This window comes from Salmo trutta, chromosome 13 (genome assembly GCF_901001165.1).
Source record: "Salmo trutta chromosome 13, fSalTru1.1, whole genome shotgun sequence".
Taxonomy (NCBI): Eukaryota; Metazoa; Chordata; class Actinopteri; order Salmoniformes; family Salmonidae; genus Salmo; species Salmo trutta.
In genome coordinates this window covers 14,957,105-14,971,730 of record NC_042969.1, presented here as the reverse complement: position 1 = coordinate 14,971,730, position 14,626 = coordinate 14,957,105, and the positions used below count along the sequence as shown (strand labels likewise).

Here is a 14,626-nt window from a genome sequence, read left to right as displayed (position 1 = left end):
GTGTTTGTGTGTGTGCATGCATCCGTGCATGCATGTTTATGTTTGTGTTCATGTGTGTGTCCATCTCAGTCCAGCCTGGCCCAGCTTATCCCCAGCTTCCCTGCCAGACAGACAGACAGACTCCTCTGATCTCAACCGGTGGCACCTTGTCCACCTCAACAATGATGCACAGCAGCACATCGTGTTCAAATGGGCCCCAAACCTTAAAATCACCTTCTTTCCTTCCCATTCCTGTGTTTTGGTAATGGGCTTTCAAGCAGCTTTTGATTAACTGTCTGAGTGGCATTAATCTGGAACAGCGGGCAAATAAATGAAACATTAAGAACAGTGTTGTACCTGACCCTGGAACATACACTGTCACACAACAGTGTTGTACAAGACCCTGGAACATACACTGTCACACAACAGTGTTGTACAAGACCCTGGGACATACACTGTCACACAACAGTGTTGTACAAGACCCTAGGATATACACTGTCACACAACAGTGTTGTACAAGACCCTGGAACAAACACTGTCACACAACAGTGTTGTACAAGACCCTGGAACATACACTGTCACACAACAGTGTTGTACAAGACCCTGGAACAAACACTGTCACACAACAGTGTTGTACAAGACCCTGGGACATACACTGTCACACAACAGTGTTGTACAAGACCCTGGGACATACACTGTCACACAACAGTGTTGTACAAGACCCTGGAACAAACACTGTCACACAACAGTGTTGTACAAGACCCTGGAACATACACTGTCACACAACAGTGTTGTACAAGACCCTGGAACAAACACTGTCACACAACAGTGTTGTACAAGACCCTGGGACATACACTGTCACACAACAGTGTTGTACAAGACCCTGGGACATACACTGTCACACAACAGTGTTGTACAAGACCCTGGGACATACACTGTCACACAACAGTGTTGTACAAGACCCTGGAACAAACACTGTCACATAAAGAAACAGCAGAGTTGTGACTTTTACAATGAAGACAGAAATGCTCATTAAAACGGTAGCTAGTAGAGTGTAGAAATATACCATGTGACCATTGCAAGAACAACTCTGGGCCCTAGAAATAGACTATAGCTAGGGCCTGAAGGAAACTCTCCCTGCTAAATACAGCCAACAAAATAAGAAATGCAACCGATATTTCTAAATGTCTGACAGGACGAAATTACCACTATTTGTCATGTCACCTCTAAAAATGGTTCCGAAAAGGAAAGCCATCTATAGAAATAATTGAGCTAGTCAGTATTCTTCAAAGCAACCTCATTCAGTCAGGGAATGGACCCGTGTTAACAGGAGCTGAGTCAAAGCAGCGGGTTTAGTTCTCAACTGGAGCGCGTAAATGTAGTCAGTCTGTGATGAAGTCGTCAGCAGCCTCACAGCCCAGGGCTGCCCGGAAACAAACAATAGCAAATTAGGAACGGCTTTCATTTCAGCAACACACCGAAATGAGCCATTATAGGATTACTGGTGTTAAAGAAATGTTCATGGCTGCATTAAAAAAGATGGCTTTTCTGGAATGTTGTTCTTGTTGCTACATACTGACAGATAAACCGTACTGTGCTGATCCAATCAAATCAGATGTTATTGGTCACATACACATGGTTAGCAGAGGCTATAAAAGTAGCGAGGCTACATACAGACACCGGTTAGTCGGGCTGATTGAGGTAGTATGTACATGTAGATATGGTTAAAGTGACTATGCATATATGATGAACAGAGAGTAGCAGTAGCGTAAAAGAGGGGTTGGTGGGTGGGACACAATGCAGAGAGCCCGGTTAGCCAATGTGCGGGAGCACTGGTTGGTCAGCCCAATTGAGGTAGTATGTACATGAATGTATAGTTAAAGTGACTATGCATATATGATAAACAGAGAGTAGCAGCAGCGTAAAAAGAGGGGTCGGGGGGCACACAATGCAAATAGTCCGGGTAGCCATTTGGTTACCTGTTCAGGAGTCTTATGGCTTGTGGGTAAAAACTGTTGAGAAGCCTTTTTGTCCTAGACTTGGCACTCCGGTACCGCTTGCCATGCGGTAGTAGAAAGAACAGTCTATGACTGGGGTGGCTGGGGTCTTTGACAATTTTTAGGGCCTTCCTCTGACACCGCCTGGTGTAGAGGTCCTGGATGGCAGGCAGCTTAGCCTCAGTGATGTACTGGGCCGTACACACTACCCTCTGTAGTGCCTTGCGGTCAGAGGCCGAGCAATTTGCCCCCCCCCCATCCCCAAGTTGTATGAAAAAAAAAAAAAAAGAACTATAATTTTCATTATTGGACAAAAAAGACTGTAAAGACACCAGGAAATCAGCTCAAAGCGATTTTAATTTTGGGAATATGTTCCACAGTATTCCCATGCATAATAGAGAGACGTGATGGTACACAAATGTAAGCAAGGTTTGAAATTATTATGTTTTAGTTAAATATTACATCTGTTTGGGTTTCCTGCGGTCAATTTGCTGTCTACAAATTATTTTCAATTATGTTCCAGCCCCCTGACCATTCTCTCAAAATCGGCCCGCGGCTGAATCTGGTTGATGATCCCTGCCCTGTCCTATCACATTATACCGTAGGAAAGACCACCACAATCATATAGCCTGTCCTATTACATTATACCGTAGGAAAGACCACCACAGTCATATAGCCTGTCCTATCACATTATACCGTAGGAAAGACCCCCACAGTCATATAGCCTGTCCTATCACATTATACCGTAGGAAAGACCCCCACAGTCATATAGCCTGTCCTATCACATTATACCGTAGGAAAGACCCCCACAGTCATATAGCCTGTCCTATCACATTATACCGTAGGAAAGACCCCCACAGTCATATAGCCTGTCCTATCACATTATACCGTAGGAAAGACCCCCACAGTCATATAGCCTGTCCTATCACATTATACCGTAGGAAAGACCCCCACAGTCATATAGCCTGTCCTATCACATTATACCGTAGGAAAGACCCCCACAGTCATATAGCCTGTCCTATCACATTATACCGTAGGAAAGACCCCCACAGTCATATAGCCTGTCCTATCACATTATACCGTAGGAAAGACCACCACAGTCATATAGCCTGTCCTATCACATTATACCGTAGGAAAGACCACCACAGTCATATAGCCTGTCCTATCACATTATACCGTAGGAAAGACCACCACAGTCATATAGCCTGTCCTATCACATTATACCGTAGGAAAGACCCCCACAGTCATATAGCCTGTCCTATCACATTATACCGTAGGAAAGACCCCCACAGTCATATAGCCTGTCCTATCACATTATACCGTAGGAAAGACCACCACAGTCATATAGCCTGTCCTATCACATTATACCGTAGGAAAGACCACCACAGTCATATAGCCTGTCCTATCACATTATACCGTAGGAAAGACCACCACAGTCATATAGCCTGTCCTATCACATTATACCGTAGGAAAGACCACCACAGTCATATAGCCTGTCCTATCACATTATACCGTAGGAAAGACCACCACAGTCATATAGCCTGTCCTATCACATTATACCGTAGGAAAGACCACCACAGTCATATAGCCTGTCCTATCACATTATACCGTAGGAAAGACCACCACAGTCATATAGCCTGTCCTATCACATTATACCGTAGGAAAGACCACCACAGTCATATAGCCTGTCCTATCACATTATACCGTAGGAAAGACCACCACAGTCATATAGCCTGTCCTATCACATTATACCGTAGGAAAGACCACCACAGTCATATAGCCTGTCCTATCACATTATACCGTAGGAAAGACCACCACAGTCATATAGCCTGTCCTATCACATTATACCGTAGGAAAGACCACCACAATCATATAGCCTGTCCTATTACATTATACCGTAGGAAAGACCCCCACAGTCATATAGCCTGTCCTATCACATTATACCGTAGGAAAGACCCCCACAGTCATATAGCCTGTCCTATCACATTATACCGTAGGAAAGACCACCACAGTCATATAGCCTGTCCTATTACATTATACCGTAGGAAAGACCACCACAGTCATATAGCCTGTCCTATCACATTATACCGTAGGAAAGACCACCACAGTCATATAGCCTGTCCTATCACATTATACCGTAGGAAAGACCACCACAGTCATATAGCCTGTCCTATCACATTATACCGTAGGAAAGACCCCCACAGTCATATAGCCTGTCCTATCACATTATACCGTAGGAAAGACCACCACAGTCATATAGCCTGTCCTATCACATTATACCGTAGGAAAGACCACCACAGTCATATAGCCTGTCCTATCACATTATACCGTAGGAAAGACCACCACAGTCATATAGCCTGTCCTATCACATTATACCGTAGGAAAGACCACCACAGTCATATAGCCTGTCCTATCACATTATACCGTAGGAAAGACCCCCACAGTCATATAGCCTGTCCTATCACATTATACCGTAGGAAAGACCCCCACAGTCATATAGCCTGTCCTATCACATTATACCGTAGGAAAGACCACCACAGTCATATAGCCTGTCCTATCACATTATACCGTAGGAAAGACCACCACAGTCATATAGCCTGTCCTATCACATTATACCGTAGGAAAGACCCCCACAATCATATAGCCTGTCCTATCACATTATACCGTAGGAAAGACCCCCACAGTCATATAGCCTGTCCTATCACATTATACCGTAGGAAAGACCACCACAATCATATAGCCTGTCCTATTACATTATACCGTAGGAAAGACCACCACAGTCATATAGCCTGTCCTATCACATTATACCGTAGGAAAGACCACCACAGTCATATAGCCTGTCCTATCACATTATACCGTAGGAAAGACCACCACAGTCATATAGCCTGTCCTATCACATTATACCGTAGGAAAGACCACCACAGTCATATAGCCTGTCCTATCACATTATACCGTAGGAAAGACCACCACAATCATATAGCCTGTCCTATCACATTATACCGTAGGAAAGACCACCACAGTCATATAGCCTGTCCTATCACATTATACCGTAGGAAAGACCACCACAATCATATAGCCTGTCCTATCACATTATACCGTAGGAAAGACCACCACAGTCATATAGCCTGTCCTATCACATTATACCGTAGGAAAGACCACCACAGTCATATAGCCTGTCCTATCACATTATACCGTAGGAAAGACCCCCACAATCATATAGCCTGTCCTATCACATTATACCGTAGGAAAGACCACCACAGTCATATAGCCTGTCCTATCACATTATACCGTAGGAAAGACCACCACAGTCATATAGCCTGTCCTATTACATTATACCGTAGGAAAGACCACCACAGTCATATAGCCTGTCCTATCACATTATACCGTAGGAAAGACCCCCACAGTCATATAGCCTGTCCTATCACATTATACCGTAGGAAAGACCACCACAGTCATATAGCCTGTCCTATTACATTATACCGTAGGAAAGACCACCACAGTCATATAGCCTGTCCTATCACATTATACCATAGGAAAGACCACCACAGTCATATAGCCTGTCCTATCACATTATACCGTAGGAAAGACCCCCACAGTCATATAGCCTGTCCTATCACATTATACCGTAGGAAAGACCCCCACAGTCATATAGCCTGTCCTATCACATTATACCATAGGAAAGACCACCACAGTCATATAGCCTGTCCTATCACATTATACCGTAGGAAAGACCACCACAGTCATATAGCCTGTCCTATCACATTATACCGTAGGAAAGACCCCCACAGTCATATAGCCTGTCCTATCACATTATACCGTAGGAAAGACCCCCACAGTCATATAGCCTGTCCTATCACATTATACCGTAGGAAAGACCCCCACAGTCATATAGCCTGTCCTATCACATTATACCGTAGGAAAGACCCCCACAGTCATATAGCCTGTCCTATCACATTATACCGTAGGAAAGACCCCCACAGTCATATAGCCTGTCCTATCACATTATACCGTAGGAAAGACCCCCACAATCATATAGCCTGTCCTATCACATTATACCGTAGGAAAGACCACCACAATCATATAGCCTGTCCTATCACATTATACCGTAGGAAAGACCACCACAGTCATATAGCCTGTCCTATTACATTATACCGTAGGAAAGACCACCACAGTCATATAGCCTGTCCTATCACATTATACCGTAGGAAAGACCCCCACAGTCATATAGCCTGTCCTATCACATTATACCGTAGGAAAGACCCCCACAGTCATATAGCCTGTCCTATCACATTATACCGTAGGAAAGACCCCCACAGTCATATAGCCTGTCCTATCACATTATACCGTAGGAAAGACCCCCACAGTCATATAGCCTGTCCTATCACATTATACCGTAGGAAAGACCACCACAGTCATATAGCCTGTCCTATCACATTATACCGTAGGAAAGACCCCCACAGTCATATAGCCTGTCCTATCACATTATACCGTAGGAAAGACCCCCACAGTCATATAGCCTGTCCTATCACATTATACCGTAGGAAAGACCACCACAGTCATATAGCCTGTCCTATCACATTATACCGTAGGAAAGACCCCCACAATCATATAGCCTGTCCTATCACATTATACCGTAGGAAAGACCCCCACAATCATATAGCCTGTCCTATCACATTATACCGTAGGAAAGACCCCCACAGTCATATAGCCTGTCCTATCACATTATACCGTAGGAAAGACCACCACAGTCATATAGCCTGTCCTATCACATTATACCGTAGGAAAGACCCCCACAATCATATAGCCTGTCCTATCACATTATACCGTAGGAAAGACCCCCACAGTCATATAGCCTGTCCTATCACATTATACCGTAGGAAAGACCACCACAGTCATATAGCCTGTCCTATCACATTATACCGTAGGAAAGACCACCACAGTCATATAGCCTGTCCTATCACATTATACCGTAGGAAAGACCCCCACAGTCATATAGCCTGTCCTATCACATTATACCGTAGGAAAGACCCCCACAATCATATAGCCTGTCCTATCACATTATACAGTTAGAAACTGTTTGTTGCTTATGTTAAGTTATTATGATGTCATTTATCTCCAGCTTATCATTGAATTAGCAATGAAGGAAGTGGAGGACAAACGCCTGATAAATAAATCATGGTTACATAGAAGAACGTTTAGGAGAAGTGCAGCCCAGGTTTAGGCTCTCCGTGGACTGCGTGTGTGTGCATGTGTGTGTGTGTGCATGTGTGTGTGTGCTCGTGCCTGCAGTTGTGAGGGGGTCAGTGTGTGCAGGAGCGGGACATTAGATGCCACTGCTACGGAACACGTCACTTTCATTTTATTTTGTATTTTCTTATTTTTATTTATTTCACCTTTATTTAACCAGGTAGGCCAGTTGAGAACAAGTTCTCATTTACAACTGCAACCTGGACAAGATAAAGCAAAGCAATGCTACAAAAACAGCAACACAGAGTTACACATAGAATAAACAAGCGTACAGTCAATAACACAATAGAAAAATCTGTATACAGTGTGTGCAAATGAAGTAAGGAGGGAAGGCAATAAATAGGCCAATAGTGGTGAAGTAATTACAATTTAGCAATTTACACTGGAGTGATATATGTGCAGATGAGGATGTGCAAGTAGAAATACTGGTGTGCAAAAGAGTAGAAAAACAAAAACAAATATGGGGATGAGGTAGGTAGTTGGTTGGATTGGCTATTTACAGATGGGCTGTGTACAGGTACAGTGATCGGTAAGCTGCTCTGACAGCTGATGCTTAAAGTTAGTGAGGGAGATATAAGTCTCCAACTTCAGTAATTTTTGCAATTCTTTCCAGTCATTGGCAGCAGAGAACTGGAAGGAAAGGTGGCCAAAGGAGGAATTGGCTTTGGTGATGACCAGTGAAATATACCTGCTGGAGCGCGTGCTACGGGTGGGTGCTGCTATGGTAACCAGTGAGCTGAGATAAGGCAGGGCTTTACCTAGCAAAGACTTATAGATGACCTGGAGCCAGTGGGTTTGGCGCCAAATATGTAGCGAGCACCAGCCAACGAGAGCATACAGGTCGCAGTGGTGGGTAGTATATGGGGCTTTGGTGACAAAACGGATGGCACTGTGATAGACTGCATCCAATTTGCTGAGTAAAGTGTTGGAGGCTATTTTGTAAATGACATCACCGAAGTCAAGGATCGGTAGGTTAGTCAGTTTTACGAGAGTATGTATGGCAGCATGAGTGAAGGATGCTTTGTTGCGAAATAGGAAGCTGATTCTAGATTTAACTTTGGATTGGAGATGCTTAATGTGAGTCTGGAAGGAGAGTTTACAGTCTAACCAGACACCTAGGTATTTGTAGTTGTCCACATATTTTAAGTCAGAACCGTCCAGAGTAGTGATGCTGGACGGGCGGGCAGGTGCGGGCAGCGATCAGTTGAAGAGCATGCATTTCGTTTTACTAGCATTTAAGAGCAGTTGGAGGCCACTGAAAGAGTGTTGTATGGCGTTGAAGCTTGTTTCTAGGTTTGTTAACACAGTGTCCAAAGAGGGGCCAGATGTATACAGAATGGTGTCGTCTGTGTAGAGGTGGATCAAAGAATCACCCGCAGCAAGAGCGACATCACTGATATATACAGAGAAAAGAGTCGGCCCGAGAATTGGTACATGGAATCCATTACACAGCCTGAGAGCATAGCGTACCCAGAGAGAGAGAGAGATGGAGAGAGAGAGTAGGTGAGAGAGAGAGAGTAGGGGAGAGGGAGAGAAAGGGAGAGAGAGATGGAGAAAGGGAGGGAGAGAGAGAGAAAGAGAGAGAGTAATGGAGAGGGAGAGTAGGAGCGAGGGAGAGAGAAAGAGAGAGAGAGTGAGAAAGAGAAAGAGAGAGAGTAGGAGAGAGAGAGGGAGAACCTGGTAGGATTTCGCTCTACACCTAAACATGAATAATTCAGCCAGGCCATGCAGACGTGTAGCTGTGTATCTTTTACGAATACCCTACACAGCACGGCGAGCTAAGCTAAGCTCTCCTGCCACTCACTGACAGAGAACGGGGAAGGGAGAGAGAGAGGGAGGGAATCTCAACAGAGTTCCCCGCTAACACACATGATAAACTGACATCTGAGAGCAACCAGGGAAGGGAATATCTTTCATTCCTACTTCTCTGAGATTGGCTTTGAGAATGTAATAATAGTCTGGATATACAGTCTTGATCTGGTTGCATCTTAAATGGCACCATATACCTTACATAGTGCACTACTTTTCATCAGAGCCCTATGGGCCCTGATCAAAACTAGTGCACTGTATAGGGAATAGGGTGTCATTTCTGACGCTGCATCTCTCTCTTATCCCTGTGGGACACTACAAGTTTTATAGGGGATTTCTGTGGGTCATGAGTCAAAATAGGGCAGAGGTCACCATCTGTTAGATAAATGGCCCCCCCAGGACCCCAGTGACCGGTCTAAAACATTGAGGCTAAAATTAGCACGCCTCATCTCATCTCTCCAGGGTCCTGCCCTGTGATTTAAGAGAGGTGCTTCTAAAGGACAACCCACACATCAGAGCACAACAGAAGGGCCAGCGGGGGGTTGGAGTGGCGGGGTAGTGTGTGTGTGTGTGTTTAAAAACCTTCATTTATCTAGGTTAGTCTCATTGAGATAAAAAGAGAGAACTGTCCCAAGACACCAGCAGTGTGTGTGTCCTTGCCACCAACGTGTGTCCTTGCCACACACACACTTCATGTTATTGTCCCACCCACACCGAACCTGTTACGGAACACCACAACAAGAAAAAGACCCACTAACATCAACACAGCAGGAAGCCAATCCCTTTCCTCCCTTTAACGTCCTGACGCAATATCACAACAGCAGTGTTAAACCCCCATTCTTGATGACCGCCATGTTACCCGAGCTCTAGGAAAACAATAGCATTTCTACAGCCCCCTTTACAACATAGCCTCGAAATAGAAACTCGTTACCGTGGCAACTGTCAGTCAGTGTAATTTAATTGGCAGAAGCAGAAGGACATTTGCTTCCCCCTGATTCCTGTAACTGACCAGCTGAGGAGCCAATCCAGTGATGTCAGACTGAATCTACATTAGAGAGGTTTGATGCACCGCTGACAGATACAGGTCCCATGTTTACAGCAAGTTCAGCAACAAATTGCATTGTCTTTCACCTGAAAACGGAAAATAGCTGCCGAAAGATTCACAGCAAATATTTTTGTTCTCATTGTGGAGTCAGACATATTACAAATAGGGCCAGCTGGTGGAGAGATATGAAGCAAAAGAGAGAGAGAGGGAATAAGAGAGAAGGAGAGAGAAGGAGCGAGAAGGGGAGAGAAGGAGCGAGAAGGGGAGAGAAGGAGCGAGAAGGGGAGAGAAGGAGAGGGAAGGAGAGAGACAGAGAGCGAAGGAGAGGAAATGAGAAAGAAAGGGTGAGAAGTCAGGGGCTAATATGTGTGCCAGACAGCCCTCACTAGCAGTGGTGGACAGTTCTGGCAGAAGAAGGTTCTCGAGGGTTTGCGACCTCCGTGTGAATGTGGTAATTGAACACCACATGTGTACCTGCTGCCCAGCCTCTCAGGAGTGCTGTAGGTAACACTCACGCCTAAACCTGGGGCACGATGAACTACAGACTTTTATTATGCTTGTTTCCCGTTAAGGCCAGGCACTGCACCCTAATAAGGATTTATTTTCTCTCTCTTAATCATATCACAATCAGCTCTTACCAGTTGATTGTTGATACAAACATAACACGTTTTTGTATAATTTCTTTTCTCAAATATTCTATTAAAACATTCAAATGAGGCAATATCGCAGTAAATATGTGCATATTTGCATATCCGGCAAATCCATTTTTCAGGACACCGGATTAAATAAAATATTTTTGGTTTAATTTTGTTAATAAACTTCAGGACTGGACTTACTCAGAGCAGATTGTGGATAAATACTTTGTTCATCTTTCTATCTGTAAAATACTTAATACATGTACTGTACGTAAAAAATGCATTTGTGACACATTTTCTAAAGTTAATGTTATCTAGAATTTTACTGGATATCAACATTTCCCTGTTTAACATGATTTTTGAATGACTATATCATCTCTGTACCCCACACATACAATTTTCTGTAAGGTCCCTCAGTCGAGCAGTGAATTTCAAACACAGATTTAATCACAAAGACCAGGGAGGTTTTCCAATGACTCGCAAAGAAGGGCACCTAATGGTAGATGGGTAAAAATAAAAAAGAAGACATTGAATATCCCTTTTTGCATGGTGAAATTATCAATTACACTTTGGATGGTGTATCAATACACCTAGTCACTACAAAGACACAGGCGTCCTTCCTAACTCAGTTGCCGGAGAGGAAGGAAACAGCTCAGTCAGCTGTTAGTTCCGCCCCCCCCCCGATGTGTGTGTGTATATATACACACACACACACACACATATACACACACAACGGTTATTTTATTTTCATGACAGTCTTCATCCATAACCGTCAGTTATACAGTGATAGTGCCAGCCTTAGTGTTACTATGACAGGATCACTGCCTTGGTTCTCTCTAAGGAGTGTCTTGATGCTACAATTATACGGCCCTGCCAATAACCAGTCCTTTCCATAGCGTCATGTTCTCAGCACCAGTGTTTTCACCGCAGCTGTGGGACTAAGTGTACGTTTAAACAAGGCTGGCACGAGGAGGAGCAAGCGCCAGAACAACCGTGACCAAGCAGCTGCAAGTTGTTGCAGATAATCACCATGACAACAGCCACTGGGCTAAGGGGTGAGGGGCGAGGATCACTGGTACTGTCGTCGGTGCATGGATGGTGATGAAATGTGATAATATAGAGTATTGAGGAACCCAACGGTAGTTCCCCATGGAGTCTTTAGCTGTCTACGACAGTTGATACCTATTTAATGGGGAACAATCTTATCAATTAAGAATTAATTGCTACATCACAGTTATCTGCTCGAGTGCCTCTTTGTTGATTAGGTATAGTGGACTAGGCCTGCGTTTAAAATGTCAATGATTACTGACAGGGTGCACGTTAAAACCGAAGCCCATCCTGGTCTCTTCAAATGGCTGGTTGTCCGGGAGACCAGGAGGGCTCATCATTAAAAACATGCATTAGCAGATAACTACCGTGGCTATAGCCATGTCTACATGGAGCACTGTCTAGTACAGTACACCATGTCAGTAAGATACAAATCTTCCTACCGTTTACCGCAGCCCTGCTTTAGAAGCAAAATACACTATATATACAAAAGTATGTGGACACCCCTTCAAATTAGTGGACTCTGCCATTTCAGCCACACCAGTTGCTGACAAGTGCATAAAATCGAGCACACAGCCATGGAATCTCCATAGACAAACACCAGCAGTAGAATGGCCTTGCTGAAGAGCTCAGTGACTTTCAACATCGCACCGTCATAGGATGCCACCTTTCCAACAAATAATTTCGTCAAATGTCTGCCTGTTTGAACTGTTTGTCGGGAGCTTCATAAAATGGGTTTCCATGGCCGAGCAGCCGCACACAAGCTTAAGATCACCATGCGCAGTGACAAGAGTTGGCTGGAGTGGCGTAAAGCCGCCATAGGACTCTGGAACATTAGAAACGCTTTCTCTGGAATGATGAATCACGCTTCACCATCTGGCACCCCAACGGACGAATCTGGGTTTGGCAGATGCCAGGAGAACGCTACCTGCCCCAATGCATAGTGCCAACTGTAAAGTTTGGTGGAGGAGGACTAACGGTCTGGGCTGTTTTTCATGGTTCGGGCTAGGCCCTTTAGTTCCAGTGAAGGGAAATCTTAACACTACAGCATACAATGACATTCTAGACGATTCTGTACAACTTTTGGCAACAGTTTGAGGAAGGCCCTTTCCTATTTCAGGATGACAATGCCCCCGTGGAAAAAGCGAGGTCCATACAGAAATGGTTTGTCGAGATCGTTGTGGAAGAACTTGACCTCAAACTGACCTCAACCCCATCAAACACTTCTGGGATGAATTGGAACGCCGACTGCAAGCCAGGCCAAATGGCCCAACATCAATGCTCGACCTCACTAATGCTCTCGTGGCTGAATGGAAGCAAGTCCCCACAGCAATGTTCCAACATTTAGTGGAAAGACTTCCCAGAAGAGTGGAGGCTGTTTTAGCAGCAAAAGGGCGACACACTCCTTATTAATGCCCATGATTTTGTAATGAGATGTTCGATGAGCAGGTGTCCACATACTTTTGGTCATGTAGTGTATATGTAAGATGCTCCGGGTCTCATGACGAAACCACTTTGTTAGCGTAATGCTCTCTGAATATCCTCTAAAGTCTTAGATTTGCTTATGTCATGTTGAATATTTGATGTTCATGAATATGCCCCATGTAGCTATTTGTAGTAGTGTGTCCAGACAAAGATGGGCACTAACTCAGTCACTGTAGAAACTGCATTGCCGTGTCCGTTTGGCGCAAAGAACAACGGAAGACAGAATCTCATGAGGCCTTTAGTTCACCAGTTGTCTTAAGAGCTGCTGTTACTTGAGATGGTACTTTGTACAGTACTATGTTCTCTCTTTCTTCCATCCCCCCACAGAGAAAGGTTTAGGCCCCGATTCCGACCCGAGTTCAGCATGTGTAAATGGAACGTTATTCCCTTTTCATGCACTTTTCTCTCTATGTGTATTCTGACATTGAACTTAACTTATGCTGTTTCTACAGCATGCTATTCACCTTCTATTCATTTTGGGGGGAAATGTAATAAATGAAGGTGTGGCGAAAGAGTGTCTACAAATACACTGCATTCTGACCTTGACTTTATTCCCTAATAATTACACCAACTTTATGCACGAGGAACCATGAATAAGGTTCGTTCATTGAACCTACCGCTTCCAAGTGGAAAAAGCATCTACTTTATTTTTTTTTTGTATTGAAATAACAGCATTCACCATTCACTGTAATTTAAGAGCTAGATAAATAAGTAATCTGTTTGGATAAGGGAATTGTAAATATAAATTACACTTGTTTTATATCTATTTTACCTTATGATCGCTAGAAACATTTTTGAAACTAGTCATATAGCAGCAAACTGAAGCATAGTAAAGTCCCAAAGTAAAGTTTATAAAATGCTGTGCCATTATGCAGAATTTAAATTGTACGGCCTCTTAACTTGCAGGATGGGAACTCTCAAAGGTCTTAATTATAGGTTTCCCCGACCTTCTGTTTCCTCACTCTATCATGTTAAATAGTAGTCACTATCAGTATGGACATTCGGTAGGTCTAATAACAACACATATTTAACTGTCCATTTACTGTTAATTCCCTTCAGTTCCCTATAGTCTACATTATCATTCCATTTAATTACATTGTTTCGTTTACCTTCATTTGCTTCCTCTGTAAATGCCATCACAGACATGTGGTTGTTGCTGAGGATCATTAGTAACAGTAGGCTAATTAAATTGTTATGGAGCGGAGCCTTAACAGTTTGAACCCAACGCATGGTGCAATACCTGGCTGTGTTATATATTTATTTGTATTATTTATTTCACCTTTATTTAACCAGGTAGGCCAGTTGAGAACACGTTCTCATTTACAACTGCGAGCTGGCCAAGATAAAGCAAAGCAGTGCGACACAAACAACACAGAGTTACA

The 14,626-nt window shown here is 43.8% G+C and overlaps 1 protein-coding gene across 5 annotated transcripts in view; it reads right to left on the bottom strand.

The window, feature by feature from the left end:
* The window catches only part of LOC115205280 (fibroblast growth factor 13), a 195,874-nt gene that overhangs the window by 134,524 nt on the left and 46,724 nt on the right, over positions 1 to 14,626 (bottom strand). The window lies entirely within an intron of this gene.